Consider the following 17359-nt stretch of genomic DNA (forward strand, 5'->3'; position numbering starts at 1 on the left):
TTTCCTCAATAAGTCAATCAGGCAACCTAACCCCCTTTAGTAGCCACTTTCTAGTCCTAGACTGAGTTGTATACCTCTTTTAAGTCAATAGCCAAAAAGTCAAGGGGACTTAAGCCAGACTATTAGCAGGCTAGTCGATAATTTTATTTAACACCATTCACAATTTTAGCAACCTGGCTTGCATTTTGGTCTTTATCAAAGAAAAACTGTAAAATGCACCGAATTTTCTCTTGGTTGACTCCCACTGTTAACACTGTATAACTTTCAACTAAATAGAACAAACAAAAAACAGCAATAGAATTTTTTAGTTCGAAGTGTTTCCTTGAGAACAAGCATAAAATTTAAATTGTTTGATCGATACTTTACGAGATATCGAGCCATCTACCGAGAAAATACTGGATGTTATATTTTTACATATTTAATGGATTTAGCACCTAATACTGTTGTTATATTTATTGAAATTTCTTGTGCTCTCATTACATTTTTCACTTATTTTCTTGTAAATTGGTCTGCTATCATTCTCTCTTCCTAAAACTCTACAGTTCCCTATGCCGCTGCCAACGCCTCTAGCACTGCCGATATCGCTGCCTGCACCTCTGCGTCTGTTAACATTTCTGCTGCTGCTAACTCCAAGGCGACATCTTATATCATTAGCGGAAAAACACTCTCTCCGCTTTCACATTTGTCACCATACCTTAGTTCTGCTTCCAAAATGTTTTTCAAGAGATTGATTCAGTTTGGCAAAATGTCTCTACTTTCGTTTGAAACCACGTGAATATATAGGGTGGGCCATGTAAAATTTGCTTTTTGAATCGGCTATAAAAAAAAAAAAAACTAATTAATATTTTTTCAAACCTTTTCTTTTATTTTGAAGATTGAACATTGTCATTTATGAATAAACAATAATATCGTTCAAATCACTGCCACGACTGGCTTTACAGTAGGCCATTCGATCAACCCAATTTTTAAGCACATTTTCGATTGTTTGGGCTCCAATTTCATGAATGGCAACGATTTCGTGTTTTAAAGCATCAATCGTCTCTGGATGGTTCGCATAGCATTTGTCCTTGACGGTTCCCCACAAAAAATAGTCCAACGGGCTTAAATCACTGCTCTGAGGTGGCCAATTGATATCGGAATTCAAAAACGGTAGCCAAAAATTCGAGTGTAACTTTGGCAGTATGACAAGGTGCACCGTCCTGTTGAAACCAAATGTCGTCCATGTCATCCTTTTCAATTTTTGGAAACAACTCGTTGAGCATGTCACGGTAACGCTCGCCATTTACTGTAATCGCGGCTCCTCACTCATTTTCGAAAAAAATGGCCCGATGATGCCGCCAGAACAAAAACTGCACCAAACAGTGACTCGTTGTGGATGCATTTGCTTCTCTACAGCAACGTGTGGATTTTCTGAGCCCCAAATCCGACAAGTTTGCTTATTGACGTAGCTACCAATGTGAAAATCAGAAAAGAAGAAGAAGACTCACCACTTTGGAAATAGGTCTTCAATATTTCCCAATTTTGTTCAAGCGTATAGCGTCCCATTTCGTAAATGTCAAACCGTTAAGTAAATTATGAACACATTTGACATGTCATTGTGTTACCATTCTCAAAAAAATAGGTGGTTCAAAAAGCAAACGCTATGTGGCCCACCCTGTACTTCACGAGATATCCAGCCATCTACGGAGAAAATACTGGATGTTATAACGGGTGATTTTTTAGCTATTATCTTTTCAAACAGTTGGTTTAAACAGCTGACGCACGTTGCGGGTTTTTTTGTCACTGTCAAACATCTTCAGTTTGGTCTATAATTTAACCATGAATCGTCTTACAAACGAACAACGCTTGCAAATCATTGAATTTTATTATAAAATGCGTGTTCTGTTAAGAAAGTGTAAAGCCGAAAAATTGTGTTCAGCGACGAAGCTCATTTTTGGATCAATGGGTACGTAAATAAGCAGAATTGTCGATTTTGGAGTGAAGATCAGTCAGAAGAATTGCAAGAGCTACCAATGTATCCAGAATAGGTCACAGTTTGGTGCGGTTTATGGGCTGGAGGTATCATTGGGAACATTTTATTTCACGTTCGGGACCTGTCAATTGGCCACCCAGATCGTGCGATATAACGACTTTGGATTATTTTTTGTGGGGCTATGTTAAAGCTCATGTTAAAGCTCGTGTTTTTTTTTGAAAAACTTTCCTATATCTCTTAAAAAATCACCCTTTATTTTGTACATAATTAATGGGTTTAGCATTAACTGTGTCCCCTTCATGGATTCAGAGTAATTCTCGGAGCCCGACTTCCTCAATAAATTTTAGTATTTGGCCTTTTTATTAAGTTTTATTTCCTCATAATGGTAAAATTTTTCTATCCAGGCTCTTCCCGCTTATGCATCAGTTCTGGGTACCATAGCAGCACATCTTTGGCGGTTTAAGCTACTTTCAGATCTGCAATTTTCATTGGAGTATATTCCCAGGCTAGGAAAACGATGATTCTTCTTCTAGAGTTTCTGTGATGATTCTAAAATTACTCATATTTAATTCCATACAATCTCTAATTAAGTTTAGGTTAAATCTTCCTATTATTGATTTTCATTCCGATCAGCCCGGTACGGGGACAACTGTATGATCTTTTTGGTTTTTCCTTTTTTTTATTTTATAATTGGCGCGTACACCCTTTTGGGTGTTAGGCCGAGCTCCTCTTCCTATTTATGGTGTGCGTCTTGATGTTGCTCCACAAATGGAGGGACCTACAGTTTCAAGCCGACTTCGAACGGCAGATATTTTTAACACACTTTTATTAGGTCGGGTTGTATGTGTGTACGTATGTATGTATGCATGTATGTATGTATGTATGTATGTATGTATGTATGTTACGGAATCTTTGAGCTTAATTTTCACTGGCTTCTAAAAATCTGATCGACTTGAAATTTTGCACACCTATGAGGGACCGATGACAATGCAATTATTTGATAAAAGTTTTCCATTATTTTTATTAGGATTGCCAGGATTAATATTTTCTTTTTTTTACTGTGGGCAAAAAGTAAGGTGAATTTGGTTGTAAAATGAAAAATCTTTATTTATTCTTGTAAATCAGTTTCTCAGGCTCCCTTCACGAAATAAGTTCTTCATCCCGATTACTTCTTTATCACGGCCGATAACTGCAAAGCTCTAGACTCACAGTCGATAAGAAAGGAATTAAATATAACACGAATATATCGAATCATTTATTCACTGACTGCAATGATAACAATAATTTTTATTCATAATAAAAAAAAATAGTTTAAAGAAACTAAAAAACACGCTTTTATTGCTAATCGAACTAAAATGTAGAAAATAAAAAATAGTTTAAAGAAACTAAAAAACACGCTTTTATTGCTAATCGAACTAAAAAGTAGAAAATAAATTTTAATGACAAAGGGACCTATAATGAAGTAATAGCAAATCGAACGATCAGTCATAGTCAGTTACCTCAGAACAGAATTATAACAAAAATTAAGATACAAATAGAGTAACTCAAATTAGAGTTAAAAGCGTGGGATGCATTTTGCTTCACTTTCATAACCGTCTGTACATACATAGGTAGTTGCCAATAGAATGATTATAATATTTACTATATCAAGCATCCCACGCTTTTAACTCTAATTTGAGTTATTCTATTTGTATCTTAATTTTTGTTATAATTCTGTTCTGAGGTAACTGACTATGACTGATCGTTCGATTTGCTATTACTTCATTATAGGTCCCTTTGTCATTAAAATTTATTTTCTACTTTTTAGTTCGATTAGCAATAAAAGCGTGTTTTTTAGTTTCTCTAAACTATTTTTTATTTATGAGGAGCTTTTTCATGGCAGAAATACACTCGGAGGTTTGCCATTGCCTGCCGAGGGGCGACCGCTATTAGAAAAATGTTTTTCTTAATTTTGGTATTTCACCGAGATTCGAACCTATGTTCTCTCTGTAAATTCCGAATGGTAGTCACGCACCAACAAATTCGGCTACGGCGGCCGCTCTTTACTTCCTGAATAAGCGAAGAGAAGTTACCCTTTCTTAGGCCACAAGATGGCTCTGGTCTTATAAATGGGAAGGTCACCCCTTTCCTGGCTAGTCTATCTGCTATGTTGTTCTCCGTAATTCTTATGTGCCTCGGAACCTACGATATTCTGCTTATGCAGACATACGCCAGCACCAGTTTTGATTTAACCTGAAATGTGTTGAGAGCCTTGATTGCTACCTGCTGCTCAGTTAATACATTTTCGCTTCTCTTATTATAGTTGCTTTCAATTTTGAAGTGACTTAATTATGAACGTGGTTGAAGTTTAACTGATAGACTAGATATTAATGCTTGTTGATGAACAGAAAAGGATACCGGTGAAATATATCGGTTTATAAAGGCCTGATTGCCTGACTACGCGCTAGTTGGCTTAAGTCTGTTTTACACGTCAAGGAGTTTAATATGGGCATTTTTATAATTTTACACCTTTATGGTATTATCAATCATTATTAATGAATTTAAAAGACTCCACTGTCCACAAAAAAGTTACCAGCTAGTAATTTGAAAGAAAACGTTTTAGGAATCAAATGGATCAATATCAGATGGGCAGACAAAAATTTAGATGTAAAATATAAAAAAGTACTGGTTATAAAATGGACGATTGATACGGTGAAAATTGTATGGATTATAGTTATAAATACAAGGTGACGCAAAATTAATAATCAAATTTTGTTTTTGAATAACTTTTTTGCCGAATTAAAGAAAATATTTTGAGTGATTCTGATTTTTATTTTCTTTTATTTCTAGTCTTTCTGAGCGCCCCTTCGGGCTTTATTTCTGGTCTCATACTGCAGCTGTCTAGTTCCCTAGTGCCAAATATGATTGATATACGATGCCATTTGCATAAATTATACATCTTCTGATAGGATGTTGTTGTTGTTGTTGAAGTGGTTGAGTATTTCCACTGAAATAATCCTAATTAGTGACTAGCACCGTTTTACCACCATCGTCCTCGTATAATGATGTTTTTTTTTTGTTTTCTTTTTGTTTTTTTGTTCTAAGTCAAATCCATGTAGTGAGGTCCAACGATAGCAGCACATTCTTTATCTCGATGTCTGAGATCTCATTAATATGCTGCAAGAAAGGCTTACCAAAGGAGCAGAACGCCCTGGACATTCACATAAGTACTGGAAATGACTTTCCTTCGCCCCTTCCACTTGACAGCTTCTGCAGATAGGATTGAAGGATAGACTGAGTCTAGCTGCATGATCCCCTACTTTCCAATGGCCTGTAAGGGTTGCAGTGATGCGTGAGATGTTTGGCCGAGAGGATCCTAACAGATCATTCGTCCTTTGGATTTTGTATGATGGTCATGTGCTTTTTGTTGTAATACATGAAGTTAATTGCTTCGATCTTCTTTCGGCTAAAGCATGATAGTATGAAGCAATGGATGCTTTTAATGTGTTGAGTCGGATGGAGACTGCCACCGCCTCTGCTATTTCTAGTGTCGAGCCTTTTCTTGCTAGCTCATCTGCTACCTCATTACCCCGTATGTTCCTGTAACCGGGAACCCATATCAGAGTGTTTTCAAGCCAATGACTAAGCATTTCTAGCTGCTCTCTACACTGTAAGACTAGTTTGGATGAAATGGAGTTGGAGTCTAAGGTCTTTATAGCTGCTTGACTGTCTGAGAAGATAGCTACTCTTGCACCAACTTCCTTGTAGAGTTTTAGTGATTTGCATGCTTATCATGCCTGGAACACGCTGGCATAGTCAGGAAGACGAATTGACTGGGGTAGGTTGAGCGGCTCCGAGTGGAAGCCAGCTCCCACACCACAGTTCATCTTAGAACCATCGGTATAGATTTCGATATGGTATCTTCCAATAACCTTCCCTTTGCTCCATTTGGTTCTCGGTGGAAAACGTACCGTAAAGCCTTTCTTGAAGTTAAGGTCGGGGACAATGTCGTCTGATCGGTTTTTGAGCAGCGAGGATCCTTGTAGGAGAATCTTACTGTGACCGTACGATCTTGTTGTCCAGCTTCCTATGTCTCTGAGTCTCCCTGCGCTGCAAGTAGCGATTGTTGTAATGTGTAGCAGATGAGTTTAGTACATTGAGCGCTTCAGTAGGGCTGGTGCTAAGCGCTCCTGTAGTTAAGACACACGCTGTTCTTTGTATCTTGTTCAGCTTAGTTTTGTTGTATTTATTTTCTGTTGCAGGGCACCAAACTAGTGCCGCTTATGTTAGTATTGACCTTACAATGGCTGTATAGGACCAATTGGATAGTTTTGGTTGGAGACCTAATTTTTTACCCAACATTCTCTTACACGTGTGAAGTGCTATATTCGCTTTCTTTGCCCTGTACTCTACGTTGGACATCTAGCTGAGTTTGGGGTCTAGGACACCACCTACGTATTTTGCCTGTTGGGTTAGCGTGAGACTGACGCCGTTTAGTTTTGGGAGATTAAAGTTTCGTACCTGGGTTCTTGGTGAATAGTATCAGTTCAGTTTTTCTCGGGTTTACACTTAAACCACAGTCCGTGTCCCAATTGCTGAGTAATACCAGAGCTCCTTCCATAATCTCACTGATTGTGGTTGGAAACATTCCTGAAACCATAAGCACTATGTCGTCCGCATACGCTACTACTTTAATTCCCCTTCGGTTGAATTTGGTAAGGATGTTTTTAGGGACTAGTAACCACAGCAGAGAGGATAAGACTCCTCCCTGAAGGGTTCTCCTGTTGACAGAGCGTTTTACCATGCTGCAGCCTACCTCACCGATTATTAATCTAGTTTTAAGCATGTTCTCTATTTATTCGTTGACCCCAAGGTCTATGCCTAACATATTAAGAGCCTCGATTATGGATCTTGTGCTAACATTGTTGAACGCCCCCTCTATGTCGAGGAAAGCGACTAGTGAGTATTGTTTGTATTCTATGCTCCTCTCAATCGCACTTACAACCTCATGAAGAGCTGTCTCTGTGGATTTTTCTTTGAGGTAGGCATGTTGAGATGGTGAAATCGTTGTGTCTGTAATAATCTCCCTGAGATATACATCAGATACCTGCATGGCTCACTGTTTTCTTGAGTTGTTCATACGCAAAATTTCTTGCTCACATTCAGTCAATTGAACCAAAATATTTGGTCAAGTGCAGTCAGCTCATGCAGGCGAAGGCGTGGTTCAGCTCAGTCAACATGTATGATCTAATGTCTTCGGCTCAAATCTAATCATTTCACAAAAAGCAGCATTGAATGAAATTAACATCGGCCTTTGCGTTCAAACGATCAAGCTTGTTCAAAGAAGTAATTGTCATTATTGTAAATAGCACATGTTCGAGCAAACGAGCGTTGGCGTACAATGTACGCTGTAAATTGCGTTTCGTATTTGAAAGGATTAGTTGGTTTCAGCTGTTGTAAAATAATGTCAAACGATTATTATAAGTTTTAAGAAAAAAACAAATACGAAAATATAGTATTTTTGCCTTAAAATTTTGCTTTTACTTTGCTATCGTTACATGCAAAACTCATGCGGGATCATACGTGTTCAAACCGGCTCATTTGGCTCTATAGCTCTTTTATTCTTGCTCAAAAAAATGAATGTACAGCCGAACGAGCAAATACCCGAAACGGCTGCTATGAAGACGATTGGTGATAACATCGGAGAGCTAAAACGCAGCACAAGATTTGATTGAGCTGAAATAAACAATGGCAATAACTTAATTGAACAAGTTCGATCGTTTGAACGCAAAGGCCTGTTTTTTTGTTCAAGCGAAGCGTATGCGTTTTACACTCAACCGGTGCAGTTCTCTGATATACATCCAACAATCGCTCAAGAGTTTTTTAGAATAAAGGAGGATAAGCTGAAGGGTCTGAAATCTTTCGCTATATCATGACCGCGTCTACCAGCTATTTAATATATTAAAAAAAAAATCATTTAATTTAGTTTCAGCTGTGTGTTCAGTGCATCCTAGAAAGATTGCCGAGTCACCGCATATGAAAGTATGTGAGGTTACCTGAATGATCCCGAGTATAATTTTTCTCTATACTATTTTCATTACTAAACTTAGGTTCCAAATCATCTTTGCTGACTACATAATTAATATGGAGAATACCTGAAAATACGAATAATATAAAATAAGCCATTTCAATTAGCAAGCGGCTTTTAATTAATTCCTCAAGTACAACTCGAAATTTGTTTATTTGACAACTTGTTAACCATTTGCCTCTTTAAACATTTCTTCGAATTGAGTTCTCTCCCCGTAAAATAAGCACTCAATAAGCATAAATGCTAATTAAATAAGATTTCCACTGGCAAAAGAGCATAAAATCTAAAATAATGTAAATAGTATATAAGTGAGGAAAACTGAAAATGGCTTAGAAGAAGTGCAAAAAGGCATCGAATTGGCAAAACACTTGCAAGTGTTTAGACAAATAAACAGAAAACACAGTTAAAATGGTATTACACATAAGCAAATACAATCCAAAATACTCGTACAAACAAACTTCTGGCATACAGACTCAAGAAAATTTAGAAATTTATTTGTATTTACAAAGGCGAAGGTTAAGAAATAGACAGAAATGTATTTGAAAATGGAGAGGCAGGCATAAGTTGTAAGTTTATGGATTTTACCAAATTACGACCCACCAAAAATATTAAGGCACACACACATTCATATATATGTGTGTACTATATTTGTGTTTGCTTGTTAGTATGATTGTGCAGGGCATGTTGAAAGAGCAAAGTTCATACCTACTGAGCTAATAAATTGGCATTTCGTCTTCTCTTATTTGATGTGGCACTTCGAGGGTACTTTATATATTATATAAATGTATACATTTAAAGACGTGAACTAATATGTTTTACGCGCTTTTCGTATTATGTCATTTGATAAGCAGGTGATATGAAGTGACTAATATAATTATAGAGTTATTTTGTTAGTTAAAGGAAACGTAGGGATTTTATTTGGTTTTGTAATTGACAATATATCAAAAAGCGATTGTATTTCAAACGCGACATTCTCGCGTGAATTTGAGAGGCTAAATCAAAGTGCGTTTGAATTGAATACGTTAGTGCAGCATTTTTTGGTGACCACCGGCTTTATTTTGGCAAGCAAAAGTGGTAAGTTCTCATTTGTTGGTCTTTTTTAAATGCTAAATTTATGTTAATTCAAAATTACGCCGAGATTTAAAAATCCTAAATTATCTTCAGTGCTCATCGATACACTTTCCACAACTCATTAAAAATGGAATTGTAATTTGAAGCCTTGTAATTTGTTAAAAATTTTGAGGGAAAAAGATCTAAGAATCCAACTCGTCTTCATGAGAAATAAATAAAACATACAATAAAACATGACAGTTTTTGTGAAATCGCAATTCTTCAGAGCTCAATTACAGCACACAATTTTTTTTTTCTTCAAAATCCCGTTAATTTCTTTTTAAAAAGTCGGTATTTAAAATTCCGGTAATGTCAAGTGGTCTATTATAAGTATTTTGCACACTAATTAAATTAAAAAATTCGACCCCAATGGGTTGGTGCGCGATTATTATTCACTAATACCTGGGCTAGAAACCAAACGAATGAGACACCAACCGCGCTGTTGGTTCTGCCTTCTACAAACTGGATAAAGAGGCAAAGTGAATGGGTCAGGACCAAATGTCATCAAAAAAACAGACGGCGCACTCGCGTATCGAGGTTGTAAAAGACTTCGTTTATTTAGGAACCAGCATTAACACCGGCAACAATGTCAGCCTTGAAATCCAACGTAGAATTTCTCTTACCAACAAGTGCTACTTTGGACTAAGTAGGCAACTGAGCAGTAAAGTCCTCTCTCGACGAACAAAACTAACACTCTACAAGGCTCTCATCATGCCCGTCCTAACGTATGGCGCAGAAGCGTTGACGATGACAACATCCGATGAAGCGACGCTTGGAGTGTTTGAGAGAAAAATCCTGCGTAAGATTTTTGGACCTTTGCACGTTGGCAACGGCGAATATCGCAGGCGATGGAACGATGAGCTTTACGACGACATAGACATAGCGCAGCGAATAAAGATCCAGCGGCTACGCTGGCTGAGTCATGTCGTCCGAATGGGTACAAACGCTCCGGCTCTGAAAGTATTCGATGTGGTAGCAGATTAAGAGGAAGGCCTCCTCCGCGTTGGAAAGATCAGGTGGAGAAGTACTTGGCTTCACTTGGTGTGTTCAATTGGCGCCGGTTAGGACGAGAAAGAAACGACTGGCGCGCTTTGCTAAACTCGGCCAAAATCGCGTAAGCGGTTATCGCGCCAATTAAAAAGAAGAAGTCATCCCTCGGCAGGCAATGTCAAATCGCTGAAAGTATTTCTACCTTGAAAAACACATATGCCGTTCGGAGTCGGCTTAAAACTATAGATTTCTCCATTTGTGGAAAAATATCACGAAGCACATCACAAATAGGTGACGGGACTCAGTCAAATACCCAATAAAAGGTGTTAGCGTATGAATGAACTAAAAATATTTGAAAAAAAATTCAAAAATTTAACATATTAAATCTTGAAAATTTTGGTATGAAGAGTTTTAAAATGAAATATATTGGTATCTTTTTAGAAGTTTTATAAATGTTTCTACAATTTTTTATATTAATAAAATACCTGTATGTATATCTAGTTAGGAAATTTTTTTTAATTTTTTCTTAAAAATTTTTGGGAAAATATTTGTTAAATGTAGGGAGGTAGGTAGGTAGGTAAGATGGCAAGAGTACCCAGGTACGCCACAAGTAGCACTTATGTGCAGTTTTGATACCATAAAGTGGACCACTACCTGTGAAAGGATTAAGGGAGGAGATAAAACCGTCTACAGCCATCCAGTGCTGTTGATGTAGCGGAGGAGAGAAAAGGGATCTAGCCTGGAGAATTTCATCAAGTCATCCCCAAAGGGGACGCTGAGGAATCTCAAGCGCCTAGCCGCCAAAGCCGGACATCGGCAGAGAAAGTGTTCCACAGTCTCTTTCTCTGCAGAATCCCCTCAGCTTCTGCAATGGGGGTTGTACGGAATTCCAAGCTTCTCCGCATGAGTGCCGATCACCCTGTGGCCAGTGATCACCGCAATGAGTTTGGAAATTGAATGGTGGGGGGTTCCCATCACCTTAAGCGTTCTGTTTATATCGTATTGAGGCCATAGAGCTTTTGAAATGGCACACGATGAGACAGACCTCCATCGATCTTGCGCTTTTTTTAGAAAGAAGTTGTGTAGCTTCCCTTTAACGACGGCCAAGGGGATACCGATGTCTGAGAAGAGGGCAGCTGGATCCGGTTCTGCTGCCCCCTTCCTGGCAAGCTCATTGGCAATTTCATTTCCCTCTATATTCCTGTGACCAGGAACCCAGATGAGGGAAATGTTTCCTGCACGTTCGAGGCGTTTAAGTTCCTCCTTACAGGAGTTCACGAGAAGAGAGATGCAATACGGCGACGACAGTGCCTTGATTGCAGCTTTTCTATCGGAAAAAAATATTTGTTAAATGTACTCGGAACCAAAAAAGTCAGCCTGGTTGATATGTGTTACGAAGACCCTCGCAACGATAACAATCAGCGTTAAGCCAAGTGAACTCATGCATATTAAAAATTGTATTACTGCAAAAAGCGCTTGGGAAACGTCTTTAAGAAGCAGACACAACTTACCGTGACGTAAATTTGTTTGAAAGGTCGACCCGATTCATATTTAGAGGCAGGGAGAAGTTTTCGGTTCAATAGAAGGAGTTTTGTTGTTTAAAAGATGACTTGAAAGAAGTCGGCTTAACGATGATACTTGTAACAATTTATTTTTCACTTTTGCTCCTATATTCTTCGCCTTCTATATTCACCTCGTTTCAAACGAAAGTAGAGACATTTTGCCAAACTGAAATAATCTCTGGGCAAACATTTTGGAAGCAGAACTTAGGTATGGTGACAAATGTGAAGGCGGAGAGGGTGTTTTTTCGCTAATGATATAAGATGTCGCGTTGGAGTTAGCAGCGGCAGAAATGTTAACAGCCGCAGAGGTGCAGACAGCGATATCGGCAGTGCCAGAGGCATTGGGAGTGGCATAGGGAACTGTCGAGTTTTAAGCAGAAATAATGAAAGCAAATGTACAAGAAAAGAAGCGAAAAATGTAAAGAAAGCATAAGGAATTTCAATAACTACAACAACAGGATTAGGTGCTATTGAAGTAGGCGGAGAAGTGACTTTTATCGCTGTTGAACGGCGTTTGCCAAGAACGAGCTAGCGGAAAATGGGAACAATTTTTACAAAATAATTAAAATTTTCAAAAATTAATAAATTAAACTTATTTTTCTGCTTCTGTGTAATACATTTTATTTGTTTGCAACATTTTAAAAGACTAACCATTCTTATTAAATAAATCGTATTTTTTAGGGCTTCATTGTTTGATTATTTAAGGGGGTAGATACCTGCAAACGGCCATATTTTCTCTGATTTTCATTAAAATTATTTAAAATGAAGAAGTCAATATATTTTTTTCAAAATTGGCATACAGTTTATCTATACATTAAAATAATAAAATTTTGTTTTTTATTTTAATCATTTAAAATGACGTATGTACACTCAATTCTTCCAGGAAGGTCGCAGCGGGGCTGCTCAATCTACGGGCATTGAAGCATCGGCGTCAGTGACCTGAATTAAAACAACCAAACTTTTTTTGTTTATTAATGCCATAATTTCTATATGAATTAACAATAAATGAAAACAAAAATCACGGAATAAAATGCTTAAAAAAAAATAATTTTTGGGCGAATTTTGCTACCATTTTTGCTTCCAAAAAATTTTTTTTCGAAAACTTGTAAATTTGCATAGAAAGTAATATCATAAAAAAGATGTTTGCAAAATTTCAGGGAGATCGGTCAATAACTTTTCGAGTCGATCGGTAGAAAATCAGAGAGACTTGACCACGGCAAGGCTATTTAAAACAATTTTTGTATCAAAACACAACACTCTTCATAACATCGCCCAAAACTACAAGAAAAGAAAATACATACCCAAACAAGATTGGTATGGTAAAATATTAAACCTCAGTGCAAAACTCAATCTACCTACAAAACATCCAAAACATATCATCCACAACTCGACTTCCTGGATACTAAACCCTAAAGCAATTAATACTACCCTAAGTAACTTAAACCAAAACAACACGAACCCAATCCAGTATCAAACAAAGTTTTACGAAATTACACAGACGGATCTAAGATCGACACCAATACTAGATACATACAGCATAACCTGACAAAACGAAGTTGTAAAAATGACAAACCTATCAAGCTATAGCTCAACATACTCTGCAGAAATTATAGCCATATGTGAAGCTATAAACACAATAAAGAGCAAAACCAAAAACTTCGCAATATGTTTTGATTCCCTCTCGGACATCAACTCAATAGCAAACATATACAACTTCGATCACTACCCAACCACCATTAGAAACATTATGATAGCGAAATACCTTAAAATCAAACTAATTTGGGTGCCGGGACACGCCAACATAACCGGAAATGAATTCGCTCACTACACCGCCAAACAAGCATATCAAACACCAACACTAATGACAGATAACTTCAACTTAACCGACATTAAAAAAAAATATAAAAAAACATTTTGATAACAAACAGCACCATACATGGACCTCAACCAATGACTGGTACCAAGAGGTAAACCATACAAAAACCCACAAAACGGACTTTATATAAAATATTAAAAATATGGTGACCCGACTAGACATCATAAAGTTCGGGCGCCTTCGGGAGGCATACAAAGACTACACATGAACCCTTCATGACTAACACCAACCCAACTACGTGCACGTGCAACGCGGACGTAATATGTATCATACCCCATATCATTCTTTATTGCCCACTATACACCGCCCGCAGAAGACAAATCTTCAGCTACTCAAACCCAATGACGCATCTATCTTCCCCAACCTCCGATTCAGTATCTTTAATAACCAAATTCCTTAAAATAACCAACCTATACCAGAGAATCTAAGACACAATACAAAAGAACTCCATATACACAGTTTAAGCGTAAGGCCTCGGCGCTATCGCTTTATGTTACAATTAGCTTATAAGATTTACTCTTTAAGTAAATTTTTAAAATAAATAAATAAATAAATACAATAACTTTTCGAGTTATCGTGTACGCCAATTCGAAAAATATAGTTTTGAGCAAAAGTTTGAATACAACGTAACTATACCTCTCCCAGGGCTTGAACGCAAAGAATAGAGTTGTCACGGTTGACGATCTATAATATGAGAAATACTTAAATTTGCTTTCGAAAAATTATTTTTAAAGGATTATATTAACATCAAGATGAAAATATTTAGATATGTGATACGAAAAAGTTATAAGCCCTCCAATACGCACTAATTTGTTTTTGAAGTGATAATGTCTTATAATTCGATTTAGCCGGCTGCACGCACGAAAAAATGTGTCGTTATCTTGCTCAATCGTCGTTATCTTGCTTATTCGTCGTTATCTTGCTTATTCGTCGTTACCTTGCTTGAACTGCGATTCCATTTACCTCCTTATCTATATCCATACAAAATATCTATCAAACAAAGAAAATTAAAATTTTGTTTTGAAAATTGCAACCATTACATCAGTTAAACTATCGTCAGTAAACCGACTTTACAGACAACCTCTTTTTTTTTTGTTTATGATATAGAACTCGTAAAACAATTCTGCCAATAGAAAACGTGTACGTAAAATTTTGTCGAAATCTGTCTGGTTTGTAAAAAAATGCATCATGAAGAAATAAACCAATCAAGGAACTGCCTTGCCGATGTCATTAATTGATATCACTGGAAAGATCAAACAAGCCTTGCGCAATATACATAGGTCGTGTCCGTATCTAAATTAACCCCCTGATTGGAATGACGAAATTTCTGTACTAAATTTGCATTTGACGCGCGGCACCCGCAATCAATTCTAATGTTTATTTTACTTTCCTTGCTATTTAGAGTTTTACTTTTCAACTTTTTATAAATATTTATATACGCAATAAAAACAAAAATGTTTTTGTTTTATTTTATGATAATTCAACGCATAGAATTACGCTAAATTGAATTGCCTGCATGCGTACTATTCTTCGAGATTTAATTCTAAGCCATGGGGTTAAACAAATTCTTACCCATAACTATTCATAAGCATAGGCGTTGTTAGTAAAATAAGTTGTACACATCGACAAAGTTAGGCTAACTAATTATAAATACCAAAACATTACAAAAAGAAAATTTGTGCACACAAATTTCAAATCGTAAAATTTCCAATGATTGCTGTTACTTTTGTTTAGTTTTGTTAGTGTTATTTATATTTGAAAGTCCTAAATAAATATAAATATGTTTTTATAGCATCAACAATTTAGTTATGTTTTTCATTCTAATTTTCGAAAATACATAACCATTGACAGCAAAAATATGTGGGTTTAAGTAATGTAGGCAAAATGCTCACACGCGCCACTACCCGTTTCTCAGAAATAATTTGCCACTACCCATTTGGGAAGCCATTTATGAAAAATTACTAAAACCAGTAAAGCCCTAACAAAACATAAATATTTTATTAGTTTTATTTTTTACTTTCTTATTTTATTTTATTTTTTCACTTGCTGTGTTATTCATTCACTTGCTAATTTACTGCAAAGAATTTCTTCATTTGCATACAGACTAATTAACCTTACTTTGCCACTGCTGCTTCTAAATGTAATACTAAAATATTCCGTCTGCGCAAAGCTTCTATCACTTGCACAACAATTTTAGCTGCTTACAACAATTACTAACAGAAACTTCGTACTCTCCACCATCCCTGTGCATTCTCCTTGATAAGTAAATATATTTTGTTGAATTTATAATTTCTTTCATTGTAATAACTTATAGTTTTAGTGATGTACCAGACCATTTTTTGTTGACTGTGAATGTTAAATTTCTACAGAAAATAAAAGAGAAAGTAGAAAAACGCTGCTATGTTCAGCGTTGTTGTTTCTATTCATTGCGCGCATTTTGTGTGAGGGCTTCCGAAAGGACTTCCTTCCGTTGGCGCTTTTGCAGTCGTTGGCACTTAAGTTCTTGTATTTTTTCGGTTTTGTTTTTGTTCTTATTTTCGATTTGTTTTTCTTTTTTGCTGAATTAATTTATACACTAAGTTGTTGTTTTGCTATATTTATGTTTAAAAAAATGCTTTCATTACACTCTTTTTCTACTCTAATAGCTGTCTCGGCACGCTGTCTTCGGCTTTTCTTGAAGTTTTGCTTCTAATTAGTAGCCAAGTAGCGTTGAGCGTCAATGGGCCAGTCGTAGAGACGAAGCTCATTTAGTATTTTGCAAAATAATAATTTTAGGGAATTTTTTCTCGCTCGAATGTTATGCAAATTTTAATACAGTTTTTTATTATGTCACTTTTGAATAATTGTTTTCTTGTTTTTTTTTTTTTTTATGTGTTGTCTTCTGGCCATTAAAGTTAAGCATTACGAACTTTCATGTTTACATTCGTCAGTTGAGAATTAAACGAGAGTGCATTCGCTGGGTGCGTTGAAGGGGAACCCTAAAGTGAGAATATATATTATATTAATGTATGTACTTGCGTATATGTATGTAGCGTAGATGTATACAAAAATAATAAATTTAATTTTCATTTTTCAGTTGCTGTTACTTACTGTGTTGAAAAATTGTTTGCATAATTGCGCGCATAATAATTTGAATAAATGAGGAGTAAGTGAATGCGTGAAGAAATTAAAATTCATCGAGCGTCAACAGTTACGTACTCTTAGTTAGTACCCCTCCAAAAAACGCCTATTGTGTATTTAGTGCATGTGAGCTTAAAAGAGTGTGTGAGTGTAGGCTGGAATTACTACTACTTATAAGTAGACCGAGTATTATTATTAGGAGGCAGAGAGCAGACCGAAGGGATTGAGTGTGGTTAACTACGCGTAATGAGTAATGAAATATCATAATTTGCGTTTACTCAAATTGGGAGTAAAATTTAATATTCACTGAGGAAATTGATTTACATAAAAGAAAAGAGTATTTGTTATATAAAAAAAATATTTTGAAGGTAGATTTTAATAAAAAGGGAAATATAAGAAATTTCAACCACTTCCGGAATCAACTGAATAAAAATGGGGGATATACAATTAATAGTTAATCATTTACAGAGAGAGGCCAGTATCGTATTTCTTTGGGCTGAAAATCGCGTTTGATACATCAAGAAAGATAGAATAAAAGCTAAGTTATGGGCTTAAGGGAACAGATACCTGTAAAATTTGGATTCTTTTTGACGTGATAACGTCTTATAATTCGATTTAACAGGCTGCACGCACGAAAAAATGTGTCGTTACGTTGCTCATTA

Source organism: Anastrepha ludens, chromosome 2, assembly GCF_028408465.1.
Source record: "Anastrepha ludens isolate Willacy chromosome 2, idAnaLude1.1, whole genome shotgun sequence".
Taxonomy (NCBI): Eukaryota; Metazoa; Arthropoda; class Insecta; order Diptera; family Tephritidae; genus Anastrepha; species Anastrepha ludens.